Raw genomic sequence first — 13120 nt, forward strand, 5'->3', positions numbered from 1 at the left:
TTGGTTCACGTGGATAATTTGGATTTATATAGAGAAAAGATAAATACATACAGAGTTTTGAATATACCGGCAATTATTCTGAGATTTTATTGGGTGAGCTTGTACTCCCTTCGTCTTAAACTATATGTCGCGTTTCATTTTTAGCGTGTTTGGCCAAGTTTATTTTTTTAAAAGTATTTATTTTAAAACAATGAGATATTTGTTGAAATTTTTAAGAGAAAATAAATATTTTTGGGGAATAGCAGAAGGAGTTTTTCAAAAGCTAAAAATATAATTTTTATCCAAAAGCACTTTTGAGAAAAAAACTTAAAAGTACTTTTTAAAAGCTTGACCAAACACTAATTGTTGCTCAAAGTTATTTTTTAAAATTAATTGGTCAAAACAAACCGTTTTTTAAGCCAAAATTTTTTTAAAAGGATTTTTGAAAAAAACACTTTTCAAAATAAACTGATTTTAGTGTTTGGTAAACAACCATAACTCGTCCCATATTAGTTGTCTCCGTTCACTTTTCAAAAGTTAAGTTGACTAATCTCCCAGCCTAAATTGGACTAAGATCAATTAAATAGTTTAGATGTTCAAAAAACTACATAAAAAATATTACAAGTTACTGCAATTCTTATAACAAATATTACAAGTTGCAATTCTTCTCAAAATATGGTGAAAAATATATCTCAAAAATATTAATTAAAGGCTTATATAGTTTGACTTTAAAAAAAGAAAAGCCAACAAGTGGGATGGAGTAAGTAATTAGGAAGGCTATTTTACCCTCGTTGTCTTAAGATATAGTATCTTTTCATTAAAAATATATTACTCTAACAATTACTATTGCTAAGGATAAAATGAAAAAAAAAAAAATCATCTTAAATTCTTTAAATGCTAAATAATTTGAGATAACTATTTTTTATAAAATCAAGACAGATAATTTGAGACCGGGCAAGCCAACCCAATCAAGTCGAGCTTAACTGAATTTCTTACAATATCGAGCTAAACTCAATCAAGATTTGTTAAAGTATAACTGAGTTCGAACAGTCCGAGTTGGCTCTTCAACGTTTATCCGTATAGTACCACATCATTAAGAATAATTAAATTTATTATAAATTAACTAATTAGGAAAAATATAAGTATTGGTACTAAAGTAAATTGTTAATTACATTGATACTGTACTTTTGGTACATAGGGATAACTTTGATTTTTTTTTTAAAGGGATATACATTATAATCTTAAAATAATAATACTGATTAAGTGCATAATTCAACAAGGTAAAAATCTTATAATACGGAAATAAACTGAAAACATTCAGATAAGGACTAGATTATAGTCAACGTAAACATGATTTGTTATTCAAGCGTTGTTAGAGTACATGTTTGGTCACGTAGGGACCAAATATAATAATTATGGTGAGTCCATTAATTTCAAAGGAAGACTAAAAATAAAAGTTTCTGTACTCAAACTAAATAAAAAAAAAAAATTCCATTAATAAGATTTCATCGATTTAATTGCAGTGCAGCGACCAAAGCAAAATTTCACTTTGGGCCTTTCACGACCTAAATTCTATGAAACTTATGGTCGGAACTCAAATCGCCTCATCTTCCCCCACCGTACGCGACGTCTCCTCTCCCACCCGCCATTAACCCCTTTTTCAAAGGGTCCCAACCCCCTTAAAACTATACTTTCGTGTTATTTTTCAATCCAAAACTCAATTATTCGTATATCATGTAGGAACAAGTTTCTAAAGGCCGATTTCGAATGAATAAGCAGATAACACATTTCAAAAACTCAAAAAAGCTTCAATCTAGGTATTTCACTACAAATTTTCTATTGATTGTTAAATATATTATTATCTAACTTGGTCATCAGTATAACTGGTGGATTACTCGTTTTCCTTTTTTTTTTTTTTTTTTGCGTTGCGTCCGTGCATCATTGACCGCCCATTTTTTCCTTTTTTATTTTTATTTTTTATTTGTTTATCTATTCTTAATTAGTTAATTATTTATTGCTTGTTTATTTAGTATTTGTTAATTATTTGATTAGGCTTACTTAAGTATTTATTAATTGTTAGACTAGCTATTTCAATTGTTAGATCGGCTAATTATTTATTTTGTTTTTAAGTAAGCCAATTGTTTATTTGTTAATAATTTCTTAATTGTTTTGTTTCATTAGTTAATTAATTGTTTATTTGTTAAATATACGATAATAATTTATTAATTTTTTGATTAGTTACTTAATTGTTTATTTATTAAATATATGATAATAACTTGTTAATTATTTGATTTGTTAGTTATTTGTTTATTTATTAATTATTTATACTAATCAGATCCTAACTAATTGTTAATTATTTAACTCATCTTTATATTTTTTAGAATCTTAAAACCTCTTAGTTTAGATTCATAACTAGAAATAGATTGAAAACCCTTAATATAATTTTCTATAAAAGATTACGAACTAATATTACTTGTTAATCGATTTATTTAAATACGTAAATGTATTGGTCACCACAATCTTTAATAATTTTCGATAAAAGATTACATAACCAATACCAATACTATCTACTTGTTAATGATTTATATAAAAATGCGTAAAATAGATGGATCACCACCTCTTGATCCTGGGCCCTTCGACGAGCTCATCGTATCTTCGACCGACAGTCGCAACATATATTGTGACGTCGGGCACCATGACTGAGTCTCGGTGTCCGTACCTTGCCAGGGGACTCGGCATGGGGAGATGTCGGCCGCCCCCCACACGTCCTCGTGTCCACAGATATACCACGTCGGGCGGTATTCGCCCCGCGTCGAAGCTCGTTCGGCACAAAACACGACAGGTCGGCGCAGACGCATTGACCGAGCAGGGCGGCGACCCCGAGACGCACACACATTTCATCTCCGCACCGGCGAGGCGGCCGGCCATCTTTCTGTGACGTTGGAGGCCGTCGGCGGCCATGTGCCGACGGACGCCATCAGAGCACGATGAGCCTCCTCGTGTCGCCGCCTACCGAGACGAGTTGATTAGGGCCTGCCCTGCCGTCGTCCGGACGGTCATATTTCCGGCCGTAGCCCCGCTGCTGCTTCCGCCTTTATGCTCACCGCGCCTGGCCGTACACGTGAAGATCCGATCAGAGAGGACACGCCCTCAAAGTCGAGGCCGATCGATCGGCGCGTCTATACCACTATCATATTTCCCAAATATCCTATTCCCCCGAACACCCCCAAGTCCGCATACGAGCTTCGATGGGTATCTTTCGTATATCGACGATCTCGCCGAGACAGATGTTATAGTTGGGCGGCTAGCCGTGCCGGGCTGGCTACGTATCGAGATTCTCGCCGATGTTCTGCTGGGTACGAGGGTAGAGGTCTGCGTTTTGCTGCTCCTTCCGGGTTATATTTAAGTGCGTGTTATTATACACAAAATATTTTTTTTTTTTTAAAACGACGAGCGAGACCTTTTTTAATCGACTATACTTATCGGATATGGGTGTGGACTAGGTTGAGACCTTTTCGGCCCATGCACCGACTCCTCCCGTGATCTTCTCGTCCCCGATGCCGTACGCGCGGAAATGGTGTTGGCGACGCGTACGCGGCAGTGGAGAGACGCGGCCCTTTCTCCCGGTTTAGGGATCGGCTAGACAACGCGACGGGGCGCGAGACGGTATGTTCATATTTTACCCACTACGCTAGACACATGCCTACTATTTTAGTCTTATATTGTTAACTAGTTCAATTCTTTACGGAGCTTTTTATATGGACGCGTGTACGATCATATTTTGGATGAGGCCCTCGCGTTTTGTAGGCTCGAGTCGGCGCGTGGATGTCGCGGTGTCCATTGATACATATGGATATCGTTGGTATCACGCGCCCGATCGCGTGTTACGGCGGTTGGACTGTGTACGAGAATACGCGCGCGGCCCGCGGTTTGGGAGCATGACCATCATACGAGGGACGAGCGTGCGGGCGTCGATGATGCATGGCGACTCCGTATACGGCCCGACAGGTCCATAGTTGGGATGTGAGGATGGCGAGCCTGCGGTGGCGGACATGACACCCCGTCCATTGTGTGCATGGAGTGGTAAATGCGGATCACTCGCATCGTTGTCGCGACCCCTCTAGCGTCGTCCGGATGGATTGGGATATGTAGCTTTTCGCGGGGCGTGCGAGGCGGTGTTTTATTAGTCTTAAACTTAAACCATCGTCTTATGTACTACTTTACAAATTTATTAAATTGTTAATATTTGCAAACATATGCGCAGGTACGGACCGTTCGTACGATGCGCGCGAGAGCCTTCGCTCGCACGCGAGTCCCCCGAGACGGCGAGTATGCGCACGGATGACCGAGTCAGCCGAGACCGGTGGCGAGATGTGCACATGACTTTTTGAGCGTCTCCACGCAGCGTGTTCCCGTGCCCCACCTCGCGTGCGCGGCCGTGGTCGCCGAGAACTCGGTGGTCGTCGGCAGAAAGTGTGGTCGGGCAGTAGGATGCAGGTTCTCCATCGACTACGTATATCCCATCGACTTGGCCCTTTACCGTCGACTTCTGCTGCACACTCTATACACGCCACCTTTTTTCAAAGTTACGTGCCCCGGCCTTCACCACATCCACCGCCCGTATCCGCGTGGTGAGCGGCCGCCCGTGATTCGTGGCAGGGTTTACTTGGCAGCTTTCCGACGACACCATGTTCGTGCTCCCCGTGCCTGAGCAGTGGCACCACCGCATCACCCTCCGCCGCAGGGCGTTGTGAGCCCTCTCACCAGCATCTCGGGGAGGCCGTCGACACACAAAGTTTGACTTTTACAACAAAGTAAAGTAATTTATTAATTATTTGTTTATTTAAGGTTCATTTTTACAATAAATCAAATCTAAATTATTTATATATTATTTCGGTTCATTTGTTCTGCGCACCGTGGGTCCACGGAAAAGCGACCCATCCGGAGACTACCATATTCACCACCCCCACCCATCTCGAGCCTACGACCCATCTCGAGCCTACTCTGTGCGCCCGTTCGACACACGTGTTCTATTAAATAAATAACGTTAATGTATTCAATATAAATAATGAATGGTACTAATTATTATATACTTTTCAAAGTTCATCCTTCGGCGCACCGAGGTGGCGACTCCCGACGAGGTAGAGGTCGAGACACCGAGCACCTAACTCGGCCGAGGTTACGAGTGTGCCCGGCACGGATCGATCCCAAGAAGCACGTTCTAGTTAAGGGATCACGGGTCGAGGCGAAAGAGATGATCCGCGAGTTGGAGCGCCGGTTATTAGGAGGAAAAAGGGCGATGGAGACGATGACGAGCCGTGGGGATGGTATGAGCTTTAGGCCTAGGGATAGTCTCGGGCATACTACGTGGGACCCATCCTCGATAGCGTATACATTAGTGTTGTAAAATTTATCGTAAATAATATATATTTTTTGCATATTTAGTCTTTAAATTTATCATAAATTTTTTGCATATTTTTTCACTTTGGAGCGTAAGTTCTAAGAACTTTCACGCACACGTAATGCGCGCGCGTGAGGTGAAGTCTTCAGCTTAAACCCTAAAATAAAAGAAAGTCGGAAAAAAAATTTTACACTTTCACGCACGAGAATTTGTGCGTGAAAGTATAAACTGTTTTACCCTTTCACGCTCACTTCCGTGCGTGAAAGTGTAAAAATTTTTTCCCACTTTCACGCATGTATTTTAGGGTTTAGGTCAAGATTCCACTCACGCACATTTGTGCGTGAAAGGGTAAAAAGCTTTTGCCACTTTCACGCATTTTGTGCGTAAAAGTGTAAAAAAAAATTTTCCCACTTTCACGCACGATTTTAGGGTTTAGGTCGAAGCATTCCACTTTCACGCACGTATTCCGTGCGTGAAAGTGTATAATAAGATTTTTGCACTTTCACGCACAAAATACGGGAAGTGCAACTACCGCCAACGTTTTATATTGCGCACCAATTTAATGCGCACTATAAGTATTGATTTGACAACACACCACGCATGACAATTTCAGGAATCTATGACACATAAAGGATTGATTTGACAATACGTTGCTGTATTTTTTGACCGCTTTTGTATTGCGCACCAATTTAATGCGCACTATAAGTATTGATTTGACAACACACCACGCATGACAATTTCGTGAATCTATGACACATAAAGGCTTGATTTGACAATACGTTGCCGCATTATTTGCGCGTTTTGTATTGCGCGCCATTTTAATGCGCACTATAAGCATTGAGTTGACAACCCATGACAATTTCGGTAAATTTATTTAACTTGAAGGCTTGACGAGTGAAAACTCATCAATTGCATAGGCCTAAGTCTTACAAGTCATAAAAAAAAAATCAAACTTCATTCAAAAAATGTCTCAAAATGCTTCGCGTGTTAAGGTTTCACTATTTTGACGGAGGATATCGTCGAGGACAATTACTCCATTCGTTATAGTGTCAAACCAAAAGCCCATGTTAAATTTCCAACAACTTTAAGTTATGAAACACTAGTCGGTTACTTGCACGAAAGAATGAAAACTACACCCACCGAGTTTGGAATCTCAATGAATCGCATATCCACAAACAATATCAAACGGTGTAGTGCGTTATGGCATGCACAATATCAACGATGATGAATCTTTGAGTGATTATTTGGGATCGCGGAAGAATATCGTGATTTAGTATTCATTAATGTTCTTGAGATGTATGTTGAAAAAAGATTACCTCCTGAACAAGTCCCTCAAGTCCACCTATTCATGGTAACACACTTATGGGGACTTTAGTTCTTATGGAGACATTTTGAGTGGTCAAGTGCCACCGGAAAATCTAAGCCAATTTTAATCAAGCTCACAATGAAAATTGGTAAATATGGTTTTGTTATATTATTATTATATGTAGTAGCATGTGTTTGTTGTATGAATTGGTAAATAACCGAGCTTTTCAAATCTTTATAGAACTATTCTCAAAACTCACAGTTGGTACCAAATGGATGTTGGTCAATCCTCTCTCGCCTCGGTGGAGTTGATCATTCTCCACACCATGACAAAATACTTATGAACAACAAGAAGTTCATCACCTTGATATTAAATTATCTATATATATGTATGATGTTGGTATTTAAAATATGTTACTTTTCATGTAGGAGGATGAATGCACTTAATAATGAAGATTTTCCTAATTATTATGAGTCATCATCAAGTGATGACGATGAAATACCTAATAATGCAGAGGTAACCGCAGGTATGAAGACGATGATGATGTTCAAGTTGGTATGACCAACAATATTCCTCAAAGCCAAAACCAACAATATCCCTTATCTTGATAGCCTGCAGGGTCGTGATGATGCATTTGTCTTCACAAGAGAAGATTATGATAGTCGCTTAAAACCTGGATTGAACCTAAGGATCTCAACAAAGATCGATGCTACCTTACAAAGGGAATGTTGTTCGCATCCAAAAAAGCTTGCAACGGGCTGTCAAAATTTATTGTTTTAAGGACATGAGAGAGTTTAAGGTTGATCACCAACCTCAAAGATATGGAGGCTAATTTGTAGACGACGGTATCAAGGCAGTGGTTGCTTCGGAATTGTTAAGCTCGATGGTATGTGGCTATCACAAAATTTCGCGAAAGACACACTTGTGATATGGAAGAAAATCGAGCGATCATTATAATTTAGATACAAACATGATTGCTCAAGTGTTACTTAAAGACATTGCCGAAACGCCAAGGTAACTTATCCTACCTAGTACATTATATGTCTTATATCAATTGAAAGATTATTACTAAAAGTTGTTTGTTTAAATTTGTGCAGGTTCCCATTAAAGATTGTATTCGAAACGTTCAAGCCGTATATAGTAAAACTATAAGCAACAAAAGGATTTCTCAAAGCGTAGACGCGCTTTTGAGATGGTCTTTGGAAATTGGCATACTTCTTTCGATCGCCGCCAAGGTATATGGGCGACTCTACAACATTTTAATCCTGCATCACAGTTGTAGTGGCGACTTATAGAGGGTAAAATCTTCAACTTCGTTTTGGACATTCAAACCATGCATTGATGGTTTTGCTCACGCCGACCGGTGATATCCATAGATGGTACGCATGTATATGGTGCCTACGACATCAAGCTCCTAATTGCAATAGAATGGATGCCAATAGGTCAATATTTCCTCTTGCTTTCGCAATTGCCGCTAACGAGAGCAACGACACAATGGGGGATCTTTTTGACCCATTTGAAAACTCATGTTATTAAGGATCGTATCGCATACGCGTGTTGTCCGATCGTCATAAAGGCATATTGCACAATATGGATAATTTACCCAAAGGTGGCGGCCTCCTTTGTTTACCATCGATATTGTTTAAGGCACTAAAAGGCGAATTTGCAATCAACGTTTCACAATGGCACTCTAAACAAATTGATGTGGGGTCGCTGGCGATGAGCATCAACAACGAAAAATGGGTCGCAAAATGGATCCGATCGAAAGGTGGTGAACCCGCATACGTTTGGTTGATGAAGCTCGATGTTGAAAAATGGACGCTTTCACGCCGATGGAGAAAAAGATGGGGTACGCCACAACAACAAATTTCGTAGTCTTTCAATGGATTGTCGCCGAAATGGCTCGAGGACTACCGTCACCGCAATGGTGAGAATGACTTTCAAGCAAGTGGTGGAGCGATTTGTTGTTAGGACAAGCGGTGCCGAGCGATATTAGCCGACGGCGGACATGGATGCCAAAGCCCTTCAAAACTATGGAGCATTATAGACAAAAATGTCGACCAAAATGACCGAGTATGACCCAATTCAACACGTGTAATGGTTAGGACGGGTTATTATAACGGGTAAGGGTGGAAACGTGCATACCGCTTACGAGGCAACAAGAATATGCACTGTGGTAAGTGGGCAAACGTACCATATGCCGTGTTCTCATGCGTCAAGTGCTTCGAGAGAATGAGAAAAACGGTAACAAATTATGTGGCGGGGGAATACAAGGTCCAAAGTTACCTTAGAGCATATTCCCGCCCATTCCACCCACTTGGTAATGAAGCTTATTGGCCAAACGAGCCGTTTTCGATGGTTGCTAACAAGGATTACATTAGAAAATTGGGCATTAACTCACGGAGTCGTAGACCCAATCAAATGGATGTTAGTGAAAGAACTTACTCTCGCAAGTGCTCTATATGTAAGCAATATGGCCATGACAAGCGTTCGTGTGGGCAACAAGGCCGTGGTAGTACAAGCACGTCTCGAAGTAATAGAGCCTCTAGAACTTGAAGATTGTATTGTTATTGTAATTGTAATTTATTATTGTATTGCTTTGAATTAGTATTGTAATTAAATGGAATGAATTATTTTTTAATTAGTATAAACCTCTCGTATTGGATGAATTATTATTAAAACACTTAAATCAAAACCCTATAAATATTACAAGTTTCAAAACTTGCTTGAGCACTTTAGAACCCCTAAAACGACGATCCAAACGTTTAGGTGGACTTGATGTAATGAGCCGACATTATTGTACGCAAAAAAAGATATTAAGTTTTATATAAAATATTGATATTTTAGAATTTTGAAATATGACTAATCTTTGCCCAAAGTATGGAAAAAAACGTGTTTGGAAAGGTAACGCAAAAAAAAAAAAAAAAAAAGCAGTTTTCCTTTCTACGCACGAATTTCGTGCGTGAATACTACTAATGGAATTTATTTTTTTTTGCACTAGTTTTAAGACAACTTTTTATTTTTTGTGCTACTTAAGTCGCGGACTCTAATTATGGTAGACTTTGAATGCACACAACACATTCAATTATATAACATAGTATATGAGGAATATTTGAATTTAATTCATAATTTGGTCACGTAAAGGTATGGTTCACATAAACGGGCAATTTGCAGGATTGACCTTCGCAGGGGTGATATTTAATTTTTGTCCCTCAAATTGGTAATTTTTAACTTTTGCCTTCTGCTTTAAGCAGAATTTATAAAGACAAAGGATAAAAATTAAAAATCATTAATTTAAGAGATAAAATTTAAAAATCACCAATTTAAGGAACAAAAATTAAAGGCCACCCCAAATAAAGGACAATTCGCAGGGAAAAAAGAAGCACGTTATGACGGTCAATTATGACGGCAGAAGCCAAGCAAAGAAATTTTTAACCCTTTTGAGTTACTGAAATTTAAATTAATTCCTAAATGAATTTCTTAAGATAAATTTAGAACTCAAACAATAATTACTGTGTTCTGTTCAATTCACTTCCTAAAATCTAGCTCCACCCCTAATTATGAGAGAACGAGAAGACTTTTTTTATAAAATAATGAGGGGCTTAGATTTTTGTAAATTAAATCAGGTTGTTGCCTGTTGGATTTAATATTTAGTTTTGATATTAGTTTAGTCCATGTAGACTGATATAAAACGTCACATCAATTTTTGACAATCAGAACTTCAACAAAACTGATCAGATAACTTCTGGGATGATATGAGTACTAGTGAATCCACCCGCGCTTCGTGCGGATTAGACTTTTAAATATTAAAATTGAACATATACTAATGTTGAATTTTTATAAAAGAAACAATATTTATTAATCAAACATCTTTCATTATTCTACCATTTTCTAATTCATAATTCTTTAGATAATTTATACAGAATCTTTTGACTGAAAGAATATATGAGACATCAAGATCCTTCTCGCTAGCATGCAAAAAAAAAAAAAAAAAGTGATGAAATAAATAATTAGCTAATTTTTTGAGACAATTCTTTTTCAATATTCCCGGTCTATTTTGTAGATTTCATCTTATATATTATTATTAATTACCATACAAATTAAAAAACTCAATTCGATTTTTAGTAGTATATTGAGAAATAGAATTTAATTTTACCGACATAATTTGTTAAACTAAACCAAACCTTCTAGCTAGCATGCAAAAATATGGCGATGAAATAAATAATTAGCTAATTGTTTGAGACAATTCTTTTTTCAATGTTCCCGGTCTTCGACGCTTATTAAATCTCTAATAATCTCCTACTAAAATAATGGAAAATAAATATAGAAAAAGAATTAGTTACCTAGCTAAAATAATTTTAACAAAGAGGATATCAAGCCAAGAAAAAGTAGAAAAAGAAAATAATTAAATAGTTAATATAAATGAAATTAGGCCATCTAAAATATCTCAATTATAAGAAAATTAGATACATTGGGTGAAAGAGAGATTATCAAATGATTCTTTTTTTGAAGTCAAATTTAAAAAATACTAATTTTAAACTATTTAGAGAAAGCAAATAGAAAAGCATTACCAAAAAAAAGATATTCATGTCAAGTGGTTATAATGCCTTTGTCCTTCTCCTAAAATCTCCCCATAGTCAACTTTTAGTCTTATTTTCATCAATCCACCATTTGGTCTTCTCCTTATCCTGCGAGAAATGATGGCATCACAAAAAATGATGCACTACCAATGAAAATTGTCATAAAACAAATTATGTTCTTGTTTTAGGAGGTAGGATCAATATAGGATACAAAAAAATTAATTTACTGGATGAAAATCTTAGAAAGTAAGATCATACACGATAGATTTGTTAGTAAATACTATTTAGTGCATAATAAAACATATGCGAAGGCATAATACATGAAGAATAGCATACCCAATTAAAAGAAAAAAAGATATACAGTATAGGGCCAACAATAGAGTATCAATAAGCTGATGAATGAACTTGCCTCTGTAATTTTCGATGATAAGTATGCATGGAGGAAAAACGGCTTTACAAATCTACAATACAATTACCAAGAAAACATGAAAAATCAAACAATAAGGCAGAAAATTGAGGAAGATAAAGAATTTAAGAGCAAGGAAATAAAATATTCCAAGAAGAAAATATAAAAAGAAAGTTAAAATTGAGAAAGCAAAAAAGATAAATGGGTAAATGATTATGGCATAAATAGAAAATGCTAAATGCAAAAATGATGTCTGAATATATCCTTAGCATGTATTTATAGTATATGGTGTTTGGAATATGTACAGATTACATAGAAGAGGGCAAATAAACCCTTAATTACTCATTAGTTAAAGCACTAATGGTTAATGTGCATGCGTGCATAGTGGAGGGGAAATAAAGACCCTATTTACAGGTTATTTAAGGACCCATTTACAAGTTATTAAGAGTGCCTTTAAAATCTAATTTCAAAGTAACGTTTCAGTATGAGAGAAGTATATAAAACTACCATTGGGATGCAACAATTAAGAAATGAGAATTAGGATTTACTGCATGTACGTGGGTAAACCTTGCAAAGGAATATTTAATGCATGTCCTTTTTTTTTTTTTAAATCCAATTAGTTAGTAAATGCAAAGAAATGCAAAAAATTGAGAAAAAAAAGATAAATAGGAATGGTGGCTACTATGAGTCAACATCATCCTTATCTTACGCCAGCTATATTATATATAGATTAGGCAGCGACTTTTTATTTAAAAAAAATAACTTTACCATAAATTTATCAATAATTAAATCATCATTTGAGCAGAGAACGTTCAGAGTCTTCTTGTCATTTTCAGTCGGCCAATAGAAAGGATAAAGAAACTTATTCATCCCTTTTCACTGCTAAATTTTTAGATAGAGGACACCATCTAACATTAGAAATTTATTTGGTCCATGTTTGGGCTTAATACCGCAATTTGTCCATTTGGCCCAAACTATTTCTAGAAGCTAGCCCAACAATCCATTCATTGCAAAAAAAAAAAAAAAAAAAAAAAAAAAAAAAAACGGCCACAAAAGATCAAAACATCGCAACTAAAAGTTCACTACAAAAAGATTAGACTTTTCTGTGGCGACTTTAATCGATATAAAAGATTAAAAAGTCGCTATTAAAGGTCGGCGAAAAAAATTCATATTGAACCTTCTGAAAATATCCCAAAATATATATAATATGTGTATAATTAGTAGGTATGCGTTGATTGAACTTTCAAAAATATCACATAACATGTGTAATATGTGTATAATATGTATAATTAGTAAGTATACATTGATTTTACATTTATTAAACACAAATTATACAACAATGATACATTTTCTAAACACATACTGTAAGGATACATATTCGATACAACAATGATACAATTTTATATACACACGATAGATTTTCTATACAACAATGATACAGTTTGTAT

The sequence above is a fragment of the Lycium ferocissimum genome, chromosome 11, assembly GCF_029784015.1.
Source record: "Lycium ferocissimum isolate CSIRO_LF1 chromosome 11, AGI_CSIRO_Lferr_CH_V1, whole genome shotgun sequence".
In the NCBI taxonomy this organism is placed as follows: domain Eukaryota; kingdom Viridiplantae; phylum Streptophyta; class Magnoliopsida; order Solanales; family Solanaceae; genus Lycium; species Lycium ferocissimum.